Below are 19,684 nucleotides of genomic sequence, written 5' to 3' on the forward strand. Positions count from 1 at the left end.
TGTTGTCCCAGTATCTTCGCATCGCTCTGCTGCCCTGCTGTGTTCCGCAGTTCATTCCAAGCCTCATTCCAGGGAACCAGAGGTTGTGACATCATTAGAAAAGGCCTTTATAATGAACCTTGGGACTTTCATGCATTGCCTTTGCAGCAAACTAGTCTTGTTCCTGTAAGCCTTTTCCTGTGAGTCTTGTTCCTTAAAGCGCTGGTCTCTGGAAAATGTTTATGTACCTTATTCGTTTGTCTTGAATAGACTGTAAGCTCTATGGACTGTGTACATCTAGTAGCCTTATAGAATTGACCACTACTATGACTACTACTAATAATAGTATGGTCTCTCCTGGGTGAAACAGCCAAAAGAGGGATTTCAAAGTCTCAGGAGTGAGGGGTGCCTCCAACACTTCTCCACTCATCAAACCATCCACAGAATGAGGACCCATCTGCCAGCCTTTCCCTGGCTTCAATCTAGGCCCTTCTCCAGGGTTTGGTGGTTCCCATGGGGTCTCCGAGGCTCGCTTCACTGCACTCACAGCTCTTGTGAGAACTACTGACACCAGCTTCCTCAATTTTGTACCACCACTGCATCCTTCCACTGTGGGTTGCAGAGCTGATCCTCCACAATGTTCGCAGACCATCGGAGGCTAAACAGGGCCCTGTAAGCTGAGCAACTCTCTACTGCTCAGACTGGAGGTTCTCCACAATTGATCCCTTGCAGTAGAAATGCCTGCCAACAGCAAACATTGGGTGAATCATTAACTAGAAGCTTCTGGACCCCTGAAACTGGCTGAGAGATGAAGATTAATACAGTTAAGCAGGCAGCAGAAATTCGCTTCAAACAGCTAATAGCACTCAGTATAATTCTTAATTGCATCATTATAGGATCAAAGGTAAATTTTAGATTTTTTTTTTTTACTCATCATAATCCATCACTTCAACCTCCCGCCCTCTCTTTTCAGACAGAACAAGTCCTCTGTAAGACAAGAGACAGGTATCACCCAATAATGTATCCGTTTGCTTCTGTACTCAACATGGAAAGGTCTTGAGGGCAAGCGGAGTCCAGGTCAGTCACAGCTATCCATATTATGGAAACACTTGATTGTGTAGCTCTGCTCTGAGCTAAAATCTTCCATTCTCCTTTGGATAAAGTTTGTTCAGTCATTCTTAATAGATCTCCATTTTTCTGTCTCCAGAGTGGGGAATATTATCTTGTTAAACGTAGGAAGACAGTGACCTCCAATTCAATTGTACCCAGTATATTAGAAGTTTGCACTAGTGATTTTCCCGCCTTTGAATACACTACCTCTCAGGGCCGCCGAGAGGGGGGGACAAAATTCCCCGGGCCCGGGCCTCCGGGGGGGGGGGGGGGCGGCACCGCAGTCCAGCCCGCCCGTCCTCCGTCACTCCCTGGCATTGAATTTAAGCATCTTACCTTCGAAAGCGCAGCAAGCAGCGACAGACCACTCCTTCCTTCTGTGTCCCGCCCTCACCTGATGTAACTTCCGCGAGGGCGGGACACAGAAGGAAGGAGTGGTCTGCCATTGCTTGCTGCGCTTTCGAAGGTGAGGCGCTTAAGGTCAATGCAGAGGGCCCGGGGGTGGAGAGAGGGCCCAGCGGCGGGTGGAGGGGGGGGCCCAGTGACCTCGGGTTGGGGTGGGGGGCGTGGGAGCGGCCTTGTCCCGGGCCTGGCCCAGTCTATCGGCGGCCCTGCTACCTCTCAGCCAACAGGAAACCAGCAAAATTAGGCATCACCCCTAAACCTCCTGATATTCCACAATTCACAAAGAGAATAGTAAAAAAAAAAAAAAATCGAAGAGAAAAAATAAGGCGATTGGATTACAGTAGGTAAGCAATAATCTAACCTTAAAAAGGAAGGGGAAAAACACAATAGATGGGGGGTGGGGGGTGACGTGCAAGATGCCATTTTACTAACACCACCTAGTGGCCAGGAGACCGAAGACCCACCAGCTTATATCTCCAATCCAAATAAATTCGCTCTTACCCATGGGTTTCTTTTAATACTGACGTTTCTCTGAATAAGCTGTGGCCTGAGACCTTTCATTAGCTGTTTGTCAGAAGAAAATTGCTAGGGTCTTGAACAGCAACACCCCAAGACATGCTCTACACCTGAACACAGCATAAACAGCTAAAGAGGAAGGAAGAAAGAAGAACCTGAGGCACTCTAGGTCTGAATACAGCACAAACAGCTGAAGAGAAACCAACCCGAGCCCTCTAACGTACCCAAAACTTGCATACAAAATGAAGACCTGAAGAGACCTCCGGGAGGGAGACAAGAAAAATAGCTTTGATGAAGTTGTTTGTATTGCTTTAGGGTCTCTAGTGTTACACACTCTTTGGGGTGCACACAGACACAGCAGCAGCGGCCTGGGAGCCATCTGTAGTGAAGTGCCAATTTAAGGGACCCCACAGCATATTCAAGCGGTAAGAGGAGATGTTAGATGAAGAAGTGCAATTAACGTCTGGCCAATTTTGAAAAGCGACACAATAGCAAAAACGTCTTCACTGGGAACCGTCGAGGGTCTTCATTGTTCTCCATGATTATAAACACAGAATTTTGCAGAAACGCACTTACTCATCTGGAACCTTCCAACTGCAATTACAAGAAATTAATGGAATCTGAATATCACTATTAAATGTAACCAAATCCAAGCCATTATCCTGTCCGACAGCGATATTTGTATCCATCTTTTTGTACAAACAAGCTGCATCCTCATGTTAATTAGGCAAATACCTTTCCAATGAGTCTGAATTAAGGGCAGCTGAGCTCCTCTCTCCTCCCAGACAGATCTGGATCTTGGAATAACCAAACTGTGCAAAAAAAAAAAAGCAGCTTTGTGTGGAAATCCAGAGCAGCATCTTGAGAAGCGCACAGTCTGGTAATTTTCTTCAGATGCTATTCTTGAATGCCCTGTTGCTGGGCTCAGATTCTTTTGCTGCTGTAATCACAAAGCTTCAGGGTCAGGTTGTTCTCATTTCTCCTCTGCTGCTTCCAGTCTCACGCACAGCACCAGCTCCTCACTTTTTGCCATGGGACATACGTACCTGCATATGTGACCCGCTGCGTACACAACCCTTATGGACCTTGGGATTGATACAATAAAGCAGCTCTTATAAGTGAAATATGTACACATTGTGCATCCACAAATACCCTCTACCCAACGCCCACCACCACCACACACACACAAGGACATTTTTTTCACGGAACTCATCATAGGAGAAAATATTCTGACACAGGCTCTCTACTACCAGGCATTTTGTGAAATAATGCAAGCCCTACATAACAACATATGCATTGCCATACTGGTGGACAGACCAAAGGCTTCTCCTCCACAAAGGCAGATTACAACAGTTCTTGCCCCCTCCCCCAACTCCCCCTTCATTATCTCCTCAGACCCTTGCTGAATTCTTTCACGACAAGGTTCAAAAGATAAACCTTGCTTTCTCTACCTCACCACCTCTCCCTCCACTAGTCCGATCCCCTCTCTCTCCTTCCCCTCATTCCCTTTCCTCCTTTCCTGAAGTTACTATTGAGGAAACTACACTTCTCCTTTCTTCCTCAAAATGTACCACCTGTTCCTCTGATCCCATTCCCACCCACCTTCTTAATGCCATCTCTCCTACTCTTATTCCTTTTATCTGTCACATTCTCAACCTCTCACTTTCCACTGCGACTGTCCCTGCTGCCTTTAAACATGCTGTGGTCACACCTCTCCTTAAGAAGCCTTCACTTGACCCTACTTGTCCCTCTAATTACCGACCCATCTCCCTCCTTCCTTTTCTCTCCAAATTACTTGAGCGTGCTGTTCACCGCCGCTGCCTTGATTTTCTCTCCTCACATGCTATTCTTGACCCACTACAATCTGGTTTTCGCCCTCTCCACTCAACCGAAACTGCGCTTACTAAAGTCTCCAATGACCTATTACTGGCTAAATCCAGAGGTCAATATTCCATCCTCATTCTTCTTGATCTTTCCACTGCTTTTGACACTGTCGACCACAGCATACTTCTCGATACCCTGTCCTCATTTGGATTCCAGGGCTCTGTCCTTTCCTGGTTATCTTCCTACCTCTCCCTCCGCACCTTTAGTGTTCACTCTGGTGGATCCTCTTCTACTTCTATCCCTCTGCCTGTCGGCGTACCTCAGGGTTCTGTTCTTGGTCTCCTCCTCTTTTCTATCTACACTTCTTCCCTTGGTTCATTAATCTCATCCCATGGCTTTTCCTACCATCTCTATGCTGATGACTCCCAAATCTACCTTTCTACCCCTGATATCTCACCTTGCATCCAAACCAAAGGTTCAGCGTGCTTGTCTGACATTGCTGTCTGGATGTCTCAACGCCACCTGAAATTAAATATGACCAAAACCGAGCTTCTCATTTTCCCCCCCAAACCCACCTCCCCGCTCCCCCCATTTTCTATTTCTGTTGATGGCTCTCTCATTCTCCCTGTCTCCTCAGCTCGAAACCTTGGGGTCATCTTTGACTCTTCTCTCTCCTTCTCTGCTCATATCCAGCAGATTGCCAAGACCTGTCGTTTCTTTCTTTACAACATCCGTAAAATTCGCCCCTTTCTTTCCGAGCACTCTACCAAAACCCTCATCCACACCCTTGTCACCTCTCGTTTAGACTACTGCAATCTGCTTCTTGCTGGCCTCCCACTTAGTCACCTCTCCTCTCTCCAGTCAGTTCAAAATTCTGCTGCCCGTCTCGTCTTCCACCAGGGTCGCTTTACTCATACTACCCCTCTCCTCAAGACCCTTCACTGGCTCCCTATCCGTTTTCGCATCCTGTTCAAACTTCTTCTACTAACCTATAAATGTACTCACTCTGCTGCTCCCCAGTATCTCTCCACACTCGCCCTTCCCTACACCCTTTCCCGTGCACTCCGCTCCATGGATAAATCTTTCTTATCTGTTCCCTTATCAACTACTGCCAACTTCAGACTTCGCGCCTTCTGTCTCGCTGCACCCTACGCCTGGAATAAACTTCCTGAGCCCCTATGTCTTGCCCCATCCTTGGCCACCTTTAAATCTAGACTGAAAGCCCACCTCTTTAACATTGCTTTTGACTTGTAAACACTTGTTACCACTCGCCTCCACCTACCCTCCTCTCTTCCTTCCCGTTCACATTAATTGATTTGATTTGCTTACTTTTTTTTTTGTCTATTAGATTGTAAGCTCTTTGAGCAGGGACTGTCTTTCTTCTATGTTTGTGCAGCGCTGCGTACGCCTTGTAGCGCTATAGAAATGCTAAATAGTAGTAGTAGTAGTAGTAGATTACAACAACAGTTAAGATGAACCCATCAGTAAACAGGATATCCTCACTAAAATTTAGCCATGTATTACTGTATTGTATAGAACAGTGTAGAAAAATAAGCACAAAATACAGCCTTTATTAGTGCTGTTTCCACCAGCTACAATAATTTTTGAAGCTGTTTTAGTGATATTCAGTTTTGATTTCATGATATTTATATCTACGTATAGGACGGTGACAAATAAATTAAAATGCTGTCAAATAGTTAAAAAAAATCTTTTGTCCTCCACCTTTTAAGGCACTGCCTATCCAACTGGAACAGGTTTTGACTTTGTACAGATGGACCACACATAGGCAGTCCATGGGAGCTGGGAGGGGGGGAGGGGAGGAAAGAGGAGAGGGGGACGGGAAGGAAGGAGGGGAGGGAAGACAGGGGGGAGGTGGAAGGAGGGCGGGAGACGGAGGGGGGGCCCCTGCCACACACTCTCACACAGACAGCTTCACTCTGTCACACACACACACTCACACATTCACTCTATCTCTCTCACACAGTCACTCTCACACACACTCTGTCAAACATACACACTACGATGAAAACCTTGCTAGCGCCCGTTTCATTGGTCTCAGAAACGGGCCTTCTTTACTAGTTTCTAATAATCTTTTCCAGTAGTGCTTTCTATTGTTTTGGGTGTACTTGTGACTCCGCCCACTGCCAGCAAGCTACGCCTACTGCCTTCAACCCACATAATGGGCTAGATAGCCTTGTACTGTCTCCTGTTCTTAATCTAACATCCTTGGGTCTGACCCAGTATGGCTATTCTTATATTCTTAAGCAGTTACCTTAGCAGGGTTTAAAAAAGATTTGGATAATTTCCTAAAAGAAAAGTCCAGAAGCCATTATTAAGATGGATTTAGGAAAATCCACTGCTCATTTCTACGATAATCAGCATAAAATCTGTTTTACTGTTCTGGGATCTTGCCCAGATACTTGTGACCTGGATTGGCCACTGTTGGAAACAGGATACTGGGCTTGATGGACCTTTATTTTATTTATTACATTATGTAGGGTTGGTAGGGTTATGTCTTTTTAAATAGGTTAGTTTTTAGTGATTTCTGGAAGTTTAGAAATGTCAAGTAGTAGTAGTAGTAGTAGTAGTTAGGTGATCGTACGTAGTTTTCAAGGCTTTGGTAATGCGTTCCACAGTTGTGTGCTAATGTAGGGAAAAAAGCGGTAAATAAATCCTAATTAAAAAAAACATAACTATATGGGCTATAAGCCCCTAATGCAGTCCATTGTTTTTCTTATATTACTAGCCGTTGAGCCTGTAAAAACGGGCTAGTATAGGAAAGGGGGGGTTGAAAGCCCCTTCCCGTCGCCGCTGCAAGGCCCCCCCTGCCGCCGAGCTCGCGCCCCCCAAGTCGCCGCCACCCCTCCACCCGGCTGGGCCCTCGCTCCGCTATTGAAACAGCGAGGGAACGCAGCACACAGCTGTGCTCTGCTGAGCTGCTGTCGGCCTTCCTTCTTCTTCTCTGCCTGAGTCCCGCCCTCGTGTGATGTAACGTCATCGAGGGCGGGACACAGGCAGAGAAGAAGAAGGAAGGACGGCAGCTCACAGCTGTGTGCTGCGTTCCCTCGCTGTTTCAATAGCGGAGCGAGGGCCCGGCCGGGTGGAGGGTGGGTGGCGGCGGCGACTCCGGGTGGGGGGAGCGTTAGCAACGGCGATTTCATCCCTCGCAAATGTGCAGTAGAGACCCTCTCTGTTCCGCCCCTTCATCACGTATTGACGCGGGGGCGGGGCAGAGAGGGTCTCTACTGCGCATTTGCGAGTGAGTACGACACTCGCCATTTATATATTTGATGTCCTTGTGATGACTTCTACTATGCCAAAACTGGAAATACAGTCAGACAGAACAATAGAATTCAGCAACATCCAAAACGTATTGATTAGCATTATAATTGTGTTCGCATTTGGGTAATAACTGAGCAAATGCTGTTGAAAACTGACTTGAAGAAGAAATAAATATATATCACAGAACTGGAAAACGTTGGCACATTTAGACTGACTCTGGACTTCTGCATGAAGGTAGCTCTGCCCTCATTATTTAATATCTTTCTTTTAAATAATAGTAATAAACAATATTAAGTGCATTTTATAATATACCGCTGCAATCTACAAAACAAAAGGAGCAAGTTCCCACAAATCTTCTTTCTCTTTTGATCTAGGCATAGGGGAAAAAAAAGATTTTAACTGCTTCCAGGTTTCAATCTAATTCATGTTTAATGTGGGATATAGCTGCCATAAATAAGTGAATAAATAAATAACTAGATAAATAGAAACTCTGGAGGTTGAGCACTTGATTCTTATAACATGATGTCTGTTTTAACGGCCCTCTACCAGGAGAAAAAAAATCTCTGCATAAATATAACACATGCTAGGGTGTCCCTTTAACCAGCCTTTCCAAATGACACACTGATTACAATTTATAATAAATTACCACTCTGCCTATGAAAAGTTATTCCGTTATTATACTTCCTCTGTGTACATGCACAAACTGGCATGTTTGAAAATACAAGTGAGATTAAATAAAAATGCTACCAACAATAAAGAATGACAATGTGGTTGCAGCAGCTCACAGGGCTGTTTGCTTTGAGTGTATGCAGAACGATGGCTGTGTGGGGAAGGGGAAACATAAACTAACCAGGGTTGCCAGATGGGCGGTTTTCCCGCCCAATTGGGCGGTTTTCCGCAACCCGCCGCGGGAAACTTTTGCCCGCGGCGGGTTGCGGTTTTTTGGGTTCGTTTTCTTTTTTCTGTGCGGGTTTTGGGCGGTTTTTCGGCCGGTGGGGGGTGGGGCTAATGGCGACAGAGGCGGGGTTTGTGACGTTTTGGGCGGGGTTTGGTGACGTTTGGGCGGGGCGATGACTGCGGGGCGGGGCTAATGACGGAAGGGGTGGGGCTGATGACGGCGGGGGGGGGGGGGTGATGATGGAAGGGGTGGGGTGTGTGTGGTTTTTGGGCGGGTTTTGAGCGGTTTTGTATGGGAATTTTTTTTTTTTATATGGCAACCCTGAAACTAACCTAAGTGGCTTCAACTTTTTGATGTCATGCCATCTCCTGTTCTCAATCAAACCTCCTTGGTCAGTATCCTGCTTCCAGCAGTGGCCAATCCAGGTCACAAGTACCTGGCAGAAGCCCAGTTACTGAAAGGAGGAAAAAAGGAACCAGGGGCATCAGATTTATATCAGTGGCCAGTCTATTAGGTCTACTATAGCACTCTATAGCAGACCTAATAACCTGGCCACTGATATAAATCTGATGCCCCTGGTTCCCCTTTTCCTCCAGTTCTTTTTTCTCAACTGTACAAGTTCTTTTGTTCCCTTTTTTTTATGCAAGATTGTTTATGAGGAACATTAGCTGACTTTCCTTTTTGAGGATAGTTTAGTAGCAACATTTCATGCTACCAATCCCAGGACAAGCAGTGGCTTCCCCCCCCCCCCCCCCCCCCCCCCCCCAATCCATCTCAATAACAAGATTATGAACCTTTCCTCCAGGAACTTGTCCAAACCTTTATTAAACTAGATATGTTAACCGCAATTACCACAACCTCCGGCAACGAATTCCTGAGCTTAACTATTCTTTGAGTGAAAAAATATTTCCACCTATTTGTTTTAAAGGTATTTCTCCGTAATTTCATCCAGTGTCCCCTGGTCTTTGTACTTTTTGAATGAGTGAAAAAAAAATCGATTCACTTTTACCCGTTCTACACCACTCAGGATATTATAAACCTCAATCATATCCCCCCTCAGCCATCTCTTTTCCAAGCTGAAGAGCCCTAACCTCTATAGCCTTTCCTCATATGGGAGGAATTCCATCCCCTCTATCATTTGGTTGCTCTCCTTTGAACCTTTTCTAATTCCGCTATACCTTTTTTGAGATATGGTGACCAGAATTGAATGCAATACTCAAGGTGAGGTTGCACCATGGAGCAATACAGAGGCATTGTAATATTCTTGGTCTTATTTTGCATCTCTTTCCTAATAATTCCTAGCATCCTGTTTACTTTTTTGGGCAGAGGATTTCAGTGTATTACCTACGGCGACACCTAGATCATTTTCTTGAGTGCTGACTCCTAAGGTGGACCCTAGAATCAGGTAAGTATAATTCAGATTAGTCTTCCCAATGTGCATCACTTTGCATTTGTCCACATTAACTTTCATCTACCCTTTGCAGGGCCGTGCCTAGGGTCTCTGGTGCCCCCCTGCAGACTATCAGTTGGCGCCCCCCTTCCCCTCCATCTAGCAGAGCAGGAACAGAAGGGAGCAGGCAAGTAAGCCGGACCTCAGGAAAAAATAGCACTGTATGTATCCCTCATTGATAAGTCTCTGACTCTAAAGTTTAGCAATTTCATTAAAGCAAAATGTATTTTCATAACACTTCAAAGATTTCCAACTCAAGATAGGAATGCTAATTCAAAATGTGAGCAAAGTCCTCTTAGTTTCCAAAGATTCTTTTTCTAATCTCCTTTGCACCAAAGGATATAATTCAGATCAAACATTTATCTCTGATCAACTATCTCAGATCAAATATTTATTTCAGATCAAATATTAAGGTTTCCTTGCTTACAGTCACTTAAATCTACCTAGCCATTATATAGTTTATAGGATTTAAACACTCTTAAACTGAAATTCACCCTTTTCTATTCTTCATAAACTTCAAGTAATCCTGAAATATTCAGATCCTTTTCTCACTAGAGAAACTTCAATCTCCACCAACCTCTTTTCATTCATATTTTCTCATTTACCACATAATCTGGCAGTCTTTTATAATTTCAGTCAACACACACAGGAACTCACAGCTGCATGTCTCTCTTTGCCAAACCGACGGTCAGTTGCTGTCTCACTCTGTTCCCTTCCCTGCAGATTTCTAACAGAAGCTGATCATCCAATCAGAGAGCTCTATTTGAATGCAGATTAACATACAGACACTGTAATGGGAATTTTTAGTCAAAAACACTAGATAAACCCTTCGTTTTTGGATCAAACTTCCCACTTTTGATCAGAGCCATGACCTAACATTAAGGCTTTAAACATTTCCATCATTTTTATCCATAAATATGCAAATGAGAACCTCCCAAAAACGGACTAGTTTGCATATGATTTAAACAAATCTGAGCATATGACAACCAAGTACAGACTCCCAGCACCTGAATTCTGCAATTAGATTTAATGCAAATACTTTTAAAACTTATTTTTAGCACTTTTAAAATTTCAGGTTCTCTTTAATTTGAATGCTGTTCAAGCTCTGAAGCTCACCCTGAGTGAGGAGTTATCCCCAAACCAAAGCAATAACTTGAAGAACCTGCCTACCTCAGTGAATACTGCTGCGTTGTTTTCACTTTAGGCAGGGGAGATAGGAGAATCGCAACTTCAGGTAAAAGATTTTGCAAGTGAGCGGACGGCAGGGCAGCGGCGCCCCTCGAAGGCAGGTGCCCCCCTCCCCTGCCTTGCTTACCCCGCTTACTGCATTGGCACGGCCATGACCCTTTGGATTACCAGTCTTCCAATTTCCTAAGTCTCCTTGCAAACTACTTGGATGGAATGGAGAGTAGGGAGGGGACATGTTGCATGAAAAGGTGGTGGAGAAGGCAGATGATGGATAGAGAGGAGCAATGCTGAATAGAAGGGGGAGAAAAAGAAAGCAGATGTTTGATAGAAGAGGCGGAGAGGGGAGATGCTGAACGAAAGGGAAAGAGTAGGGCTGTAGCAAGGTATGTGCAGCCAGTGCAGTCACACATGTTACAAGAGAGGCGGGGGCGCTAAAACTGCACCCCATTCATGAGCGTAGGCTACAGCACAGAGTGCTTTCCCTGCCTCCCTCCTGCCCCTTCCCCCCAACACACAGTGCCACATTTTCACCTGTTCCTTTCCTACCCCTCCTTTCGGAATCCCTTCTCTCTTTAAAAAGACCATGTTCAGCAAGCACGCCCCCTTTGATGCACACTTCCTGTCAGCACCCAGCAGTGCCTGGAACATGCTTGAGCAGGAGGCACCGCCGAACATTGCTGTGCTTTCTGATCATGATATTTTACTCGCAAATGGAAGGTTTGGAGAGAGGTGGATTCCAGGGGAAGGGGGGACGGGTTAAGGGGTAAGAAAGGGATAGGTGGAGATGCTGCATTGTTTATTTGGGTGGGATGGGAAGCCCTTTGTTCAGGGGGGAGGGCGTCATGGTGTGCAACTGCACAGGGCATGGTTATAGCTAGCTACGCCCCTGGGAGAGACACAATCTGAATTGGAAGGAAGAGAGGGATGCTGGATGGAAGTGGGTAGTAAAAGAGAGCAGATGCAGCAGTGGTGTAGCCAAGGGTGGGCCCCGGTCCACCCAGTAGTTGCACACCTATGATGTGGCTGGCAGGGATCCCCAAGCCCCACCAGCTGAAAACTCTCAGCAACGGTCCCTCCTGCAGATCTTCGCCTGCAGCAAGCAGTGACTGATACATACTGCTCACACTGGCCCCACAGCCTTCCCGCCTATGTGGAAACAGGAAGTTGCATCAGAGGTAAGGCTGTGGGGCCAGCATGAGCAGTGTGTATTAGTTGCTGCTCGCTGCAGATGAAAATCTGCTATTTAAAAGGTATGTGGGAGAGGGGGGATGTTCAAGAGATCATATGGCATGCGGGTGAGAGAAGGAGAGACCAAATCACCTGTGGGATGGGGCGGGATTCTTCTGCCCACCCATCTTGGGCCTAGGCCCACCCAAAATTGGGTGTCTGGCTACGCCCCTGAGATGCAGGATAGAAGGGGACAAGATGCTGAGGGTGGATGTGCAGGGGAGAGAAGAGAAGAGATGCTAGATTGAAGTGGGGTAGACAGAAGAGGGGAGATGCTAAATGAAAGGGGGCGAGGATAGTGAAAGACTGGAAAATAAGAGAAAGAGGAAGGGGAATGGGAAAGCTGCACTGAGGGAAAGAGATGGAAAGCTGTAGATAGATGTCTTTAAAAAGGGAAATTGAAGACTGGATAGTAAGAATAAATGAAATTACTACTACTACTACTAATCATTTCTAAAGCGCTACTAGACGTACGCAGCACTGTACACTTGAACATGAAGAGACAGTCCCTGCTCGACAGAGCTTACACTCTAATTAGGACAGACAAACAGGACAAATAAGGGATGACAAAGAGTAGCAAGATTCCGGAATCCCAAAGTGTAGCAAGATTCTGTGCAGAATCCCAGAGAGTAGCAAGATTCCGGAATCCCAAAAACTACTACTACTTATCATTTCTATAGTGCTACTAGATGTACGCAGCGCTGTACACTTGAACATGAAGAGACAGTCCCTGCTCGACAGAGCTTACAATCTGATTAGGACAGACAAACAGGACAAATAAGGGATAAGGACAAAGAGTAGCAAGATTCTGTGCAGAATCCCAGAGAGTAGCAAGATTCCGGAATCCCAAAGTGTAGCAAGATTCCAGAATCCTAAAGACTACTAATACTACTTATCATTTCTATAGCGCTACTAGATGTACGCAGAGCTGTACACTTGAACATGAAGAGGCAGTCCCTGCGCGACAGAGCTTACAATCTAATTAGGACAGACAAACAGGACAAATAAGGGATAAGGACAAAGAGTAGCAAGATTCTGTGCAGAATCCCAGAGAGTAGCAAGATTCCGGAATCCCAAAGTGTAGCAAGATTCTGTGCAGAAAAGAGTAGCAAGATTCCGGAATCCCAAAAACTACTACTACTACTTATCATTTCTATAGCGCTACTAGACGTACGCAGCACTGTACACTTGAACATGAAGAGACAGTCCCTGCTCGACAAAGCGTACAATCTAATTAGGACAGACAAACAGGACAAACAAGAGATAAGGGAATATTAAAGTGAGGATGATAAAATAAGGGTTCTGAACAAGTGAATAAGGGTTAGGAGTTAAAAGCAGCATCAAAAAGGTGGGCTTTTAGCTTAGATTTGAAGACGGCCAGAGATGGAGCTTGACGTACCGGCTCAGGAAGTCTATTCCAGGCATATGGTGCAGCAAGATAAAAGGAACGGAGTCTGGAGTTAGCAGTGGAGGAGAAGGGTGCAGATAAGAGAGATTTACCTAATGAATGTAGAGAGAGGAGGAGGAATGTAGAGAGAGATGAGAGTGGAGAGATACTGAGGAGCTACAGAGTGAATGCACTTATAGGTCAATAAGAGGAATTTGAACAGTTTGCGGAAACGGATAGGAAGCCAGTGAAGTGACTTGAGGAGAGGGCTAATATGAGCATAACGACCCTGGCAGAATATTAGTCGTGCAGCAGAATTTTGAACAGAGTGAAGAGGAGAGAGATGGCTAAGTGGGAGACCTGTGAGAAGCAAGTTGCAATAGTCTAAGCGAGAGGTGATAAGAGCGTGGATGAGGGTTCTGGTAGTGTGCTCAGAAAGGAAAGGGTGAATTTTGCTGATATTATAGAGAAAGAAACGACAGGTTTTAGCAGTCTGCTGAATATGTGCAGAGAAGGAGAGGGAGGAGTCGAAGATGACCCCAAGGTTACGAGCTGATGAGACAGGAAGGATGAGAGTGTTATCCACAGAAATAGAGAATGGGGGAGTAGGAGAGGTTGGTTTAGGGGGAAAGATAAGAAGCTCAAATCTGTACAGAGAAACAGAAAAATAAATGGAAGAAAACTGAAAAGCTCAATGTTGCAGATGGATGTAGTAGAGAAGGTGAAGAAGTCTGGAGGACCCTGAAAAATGAGAAAAGGACAGGAATCCCTGTTAAGAGAGTTAAGAGGCCCTTTTACTAAGCTGTGGTAAGGGCTCCCACGCTAACCCAGCGGTAACTGGGCAGAGCCACGCCAGTACACACTGGCGCAACAAAAATAAATATATTTTTTGTAGCACCAGATATGGCGGGATGCTGGAGGTGGAAACTACAGCCAGGCTGCTGCAGTAGCCCAGCGGTACTCCCTCTTTAGCGAGCAGTAAGCTCTCATTGAGCTTACCGCCGCTTTGTAAAAGGGGCCCTAAGGGAATATATGGGTGTCTCTAGCTATGGATGTATTTAAGATTAGCGCACACTAAACAGTTTGCGCACCTACAGTGTGGCTTAGTAAACAGGGCCTTAAAACTTCTAGGCCTTCCCAGGCACTGAGATCAGCAGATAAATTGCTGCATGACATTCTGTCCTTCCATCCGATAAGACTGAATGAATATTGAGCCTCCATTTTTTATATGGAAGGTGCTTCTCTCCAGAATGCCCTTCCAAAAGGAATGGTTACATAAGATTACTTCTATCACTCAATTCAGAAAAAATTTGAAGGCGCAATTGTTTGCTCAGGCTTTTGCCAACATGCCAACATGGAGTGGAGGAGTGGCCTAGTGGTTAGACACCGGTCTTATCATCCTGCTGCTGCTCCTTGTGATCTTGGGAAAGTCACTTAACCCTCCATTGCCCCTGGTACAAATAAGTACCTGTATATACTATGTAAACTGCTTTGAATGTAGTTGCAAAAACCTCAGAAAGGCGGTATGTCAAGTCCCAGTTCCCTTTTCCCCCTTTCCCTTATGACATCACAATATCAGAAGTGAGCCAAGTATCGGGCAATCAAGCCATTGTGACATCACTGATGAGGTTGGCTCTTATTGGTGGAATGAGTGGAGGAGTAGCCTCCTAGTGGTTAGTGCAGTGGACTTTGATCCTGGGGAACTGGGTTCAATTCCCACTGCAGCTCCTTGTGACTCTGGGCAAGTCACTTAACCCTCCATTGCCCCTGGCACAAAATAAGTAGCTGAATATACGTAAACCTCTTTGAATGTAGTTGCAAAAACCACAGAAAGGCAGTATATCAAGTCCCATTTCCCTTTCCCTATTTGAGATTCTACATGGAATGTTGCTACTATTGGAGATTCTACATGGAATGTTGAAACTATTTGAGATTCTACATGGAATGTTGGTACTATTGAGATTCTGTTGCAACTATTAGTGATTCTACATGGAATGTTACTATTCCACTAGCAACATTCCATGTAGAAGCCTGCCCTTGCAGATCAGCAATGCGGCCATGCAGGCTTCTGTTTCTGTGAGTCTGACGTCCTGCACATACGTGCAGGACGTCAGACTCGCAGAAACAGAAGCCTGTGTGGCCGCATTGGTGATCTGCAAAGGCAGGCTTCTATATGGAACGTTGCTAGTGGAGGAGTAGCCCAGTGGTTAGTGTAGCGGATGCTGATTCTGGGGAACTGGGTTTGATTCCCACTGCAGCTCCTTGTGACTCTGGGCAAGTCACTTAACCCTCCATTGCCCCTGGTACAAAATAAGTACCTGAATATATGTAAACCGCTTTGAATGTAGTTGCAAAAACCTCAGAAAGGCGGTATATCAAGTCCCAGTTCCCTTAACCCCCTTTCCCTTATGACATCACAATATCAGAAGTGAGCCAAGTAACATAGTAGATGAGTATCGGGCAATCAAGCCATTGTGACATCAATGATGAGGTTGGCTCTTATTGGTGGAATGAGTGGAGGAGTAGCCTAGTGGTTAGTGCAGTGGACTTTGATCCTTCGGAACTGAGTTCGATTCCCACTGCAGCTCCTTGTGACTCTGGGCAAGTCACTTAACCCTCCATTGCCCCTGGTACAAAATAAGTACCTGAATATATGTAAACCGCTTTGAATGTAGTTGCAAAAAACCACAGAAAGGCAGTATATCAAGCCCCTTTCACTTTCCCTATATTTTGATTTGTTTTTAGATCACTGTTTATGCCCCTGATGCATTGAGCTCATTTGAATAACAGTGCTTACCATATTGTGCTGGACTGGATGTTTTAGCCAACTCTTTTGAATACCTCTGTGGGTTTTGTTTTTGTTTTTTTGGACAGTGTCTCTATTTTTTCTTTGGGTCCAAATGAAGTCCTTTAGCACTTTATGTTCTCTAGGGGTACCTCTCGGCAGGAGGAAAGCTTCTCGGGAAGTCTTTATTATTCAAGTGGGGCTCTCTGAGTCCTTCAAGCACAAGGTTTTTATTAGAAGAGAATTCCCCAGATGGCACCGAGCTACTGGTTTCTTTATCCTTGCAGATCTTCAGGTATTCTCCTTTGGTCCCTTCTTACTCTTTCAGACTTGATCTTCCAGTAATTCACTCTGCTCCTCCTTGAAAGGACAAGGGTAGTGGCTGGTTTCTCATTCCAGCTTTCATCTGTGACCGGTACAGCGGCTTTACAGGCTCTGGTACTGCTCTCTTCCTGCAGTGGCTGTGTTGTTAGCCAAAGATCCTCTTCTCTTAGTGGCCATGGTCCGGTGGCCGGGGGAAAGCGAGAGCCAGAGACAAGGGATTTGAAACTGGGCTGGGTGTTTATAGCAGTGTAAACCCCCTGGTGGCAGAGCAAGGTATTACAATGATGGTACCAAATATGTCACAGTGTTTCCCCAAAATGACTCAACACCAACCAGGGAGTTTTTAACAATAAAAAGAAAATATTTTTTTTTATTATTTGAATTATATTTAAATGCTAATGAAATTTTACCAACTTGCAAATTTAACATATGTATTTCAAGTACAGGTTTGCAACACAAATCAGTGTAGTCTCTAGAAACATTGAGAGCATTTTCAGGTAAGTATAAATATTAGTTACATAAATCATTTAAGTACATTCAATTCCACAAAACACCAGATTCTTCAAAGTCTCCCCTCTCCTGTCCCTCAGACCCCCGGAGACCCCCAAGGATCCCAACATGTTCCAGGGCAGAGGGAGCAGGGAACCAGCGGAACCGACACCTCCCCAGCGGCATGCACACAGCAGGCAAGAATGCACTTGGGGGGGGGGGGCTTGGGTGATGTGCCAAGTGGGGGGGCTTGATGCGCTGGGAGGGGGTTGATGCACCAATGGGGGGAGGGCTTGGGTGATGCACCGAGGGGGGGAAGCTTGATGCGCTGAGGGGGGGTGTCATGCTGCACCCGGGGGGGGGGGGTGCGCAGCAGTGAACCACCCCGGGTGGCAGCCGCCCTCGCTACGCCACTGTAATAATCACACACCTAATTTGCACCTGCAATTTAATTGAATAAAGAGCCAATTAGTGCCCGTTGGCTTGTTCACAAGCAATTATTGTTGCTAATTGGAATTAACTAGATTTTATACACGGGTTCAAAAAGTGGTGTGGCCATGGGAAGGTCATGGGCAGATCAGGACGTTTCCATAATTTATGCATGTTATTATAGAATAATGGGGATCCACACCTAATTCTGGCACAGGGGAATTACAGCAGCGCTAAGCGCTATTCTATAAACAGCACCTAAGTTTAAGCGTTATTTATAGAACAGTGCTGTTATTTTTTCAGCACTAATTTTTAGGTGCTATTTATAGAAATTATTCCATTATCTCCACAATTATATAATTAAATGGAAGTGGCTGATTCAGTACATTAATGTGCTGATATATTTCACTGTTACCTGATTTAAATCTTGGCTGACAAAAATAGGTTACAAATGGCAAAGTCAATTAAACCGTAATCATTTCAGATTTTATATGATGCACTGCCCAAGCTATGCTGAAAATGAAGCTGAAATGGTCGGCCACAAAGGTTAGGACTTTAAGTCAGGCATGGACGTTGTTTATACCATGGATGCCTAGACCAGATATATTCCACGTATTTATAAAGGTGGAAAGAAGAGCAAACGACAGCCAGCATGATTAAAAGGTGAAGTGAACGAGGCTATTAGAGCATCATTCAAAGAATAGAAAAAGGATCCAAATGAAAAAAAAAAAACCCCAGGAATCAACGTAAGCACTGTTAAACTAGATGCAAAACACTGATAAAAAAGACTAAAAGAGAATATGAAGATAAGCTTGAGGTGGCTGGGAAGACTTAAACGGTCTGTGCCAGAGCCGGTGGTGGGAAGCGGGACTGGTGGTTGGGAGGTGAGGATAGTGCTGGGCAGACTTGTACGGTCTGTGCCAGAGCCGGTGGTGGGAGGCGGGGCTGCTGGTTGGGAGGCGGGGATAGTGCTGGGCAGACTTATACGGTCTGTGCCAGAGCCGGTGGTGGGAGGCGGGACTGGTGGTTTGGAGGCGGGGATAGTGCTGGGCAGACTTATACGGTCTGTGCCAGAGCCGGTGGTTGGGAGGCGGGGCTGGTGGTTGGGAGGCGGGGATAGTGCTGGGCAGACTTATACAGTCTGTGCCAGAGCCGGTGGTTGGGAGGAGGGGCTGGTGGTTGGGAGGCGGGGATAGTGCTGGGCAGACTTGTACGGTCTGTGCCAGAGCCGGTGGTGGGAAGCGGGACTGGTGGTTGGGAGGTGAGGATAGTACATAAGTACATAAGTAATGCCATACTGGGAAAAGACCAAGGGTCCATCGAGCCCAGCATCCTGTCCACGACAGCGGCCAATCCAGGCCAAGGGCACCTGGCAAGCTTCCCAAACGTACAAACATTCTATACATGTTATTCCTGGAATTTTGAATTTTTCCAAGTCCGTTTAGTAGCGGTTTATGGACTTGTCCTTTAGGAAACCGTCCAACCCCTTTTTAAACTCTGCTAAGCTAACCGCCTTCACCACTTTCTCCGGCAACGAATTCCAGAGTTTAATTACACGTTGGGTGAAGAAAAATTTTCTCCGATTATACGGTCTGTGCCAGAGCCGGTGGTGGGAGGCGGGGCTGGTAGTTGGGAGGCGGGGATAGTGCGGGGCAGACTTATACGGTCTGTGCCCTGAAGAGGACAGGTACAAATCAAGGTAGGGTATACACAAAAAGTAGCACATATGAGTTTATCTTGTTGGGCAGACTGGATGGACCGTGCAGGTCTTTTTCTGCCGTCATCTACTATGTTACTATGGAGACAAAAAACTCATAATAACACCCTTTTCAGGTACATCGGAAGCAGAAAGCCTGTGAAGGAATCTGTGAGAACGTTAGATCATGAAGGAGCAAAAGGGACACCCAGGGAGGACAAGACCATAGCGGAGAGATTGAATTAATTCTTTCCTTCAGTCTGTACAGAAGAAGATGTACGAGATCTACAAGTGTTTTTAAGATCAATCTATCCAGGCTTTGGTTTTCCGTGATCAAACATCCCACTTTCTCCTATACCTGTATTCTCCCGTGGGGCATTCGAGTTCTCCGCTTGTTTGCAAATTTGTTTGAAGAAATCTACCTGTACCAGAAATAGTTTTCAAGGGTGGAGGAGTGGCCTAGTGGTTAGGGTGGTGGACTTTGGTCCTGAGGAACTGAGTTCAATTCCCACTTCAGGCACAGGCAGCTCCTTGTGACTCTGGGCAAGTCACTTAACCCTCCATTGCCCCATGTAAGCCGCATTGAGCCTGCCATGAGTGGGAAAGCACAGGGTACAAATGTAACAAAAATAAAATAGATACTGTTGGAAATTCTACATGGAATGTATTTTGCTATTGGAGATTCTACATGGAAT

At 45.6% G+C, this 19,684-nt stretch overlaps 1 protein-coding gene across 1 annotated transcript in view; it reads right to left on the reverse strand.

The window, feature by feature from the left end:
- TSHR (thyroid stimulating hormone receptor) overlaps nucleotides 1-19,684 on the reverse strand; it is a 224,508-nt gene that overhangs the window by 182,777 nt on the left and 22,047 nt on the right. The gene's annotated exons all lie outside the window — the stretch shown is intronic.

The sequence above is a fragment of the Microcaecilia unicolor genome, chromosome 9 (assembly GCF_901765095.1).
Source record: "Microcaecilia unicolor chromosome 9, aMicUni1.1, whole genome shotgun sequence".
Lineage (NCBI taxonomy): Eukaryota > Metazoa > Chordata > Amphibia > Gymnophiona > Siphonopidae > Microcaecilia > Microcaecilia unicolor.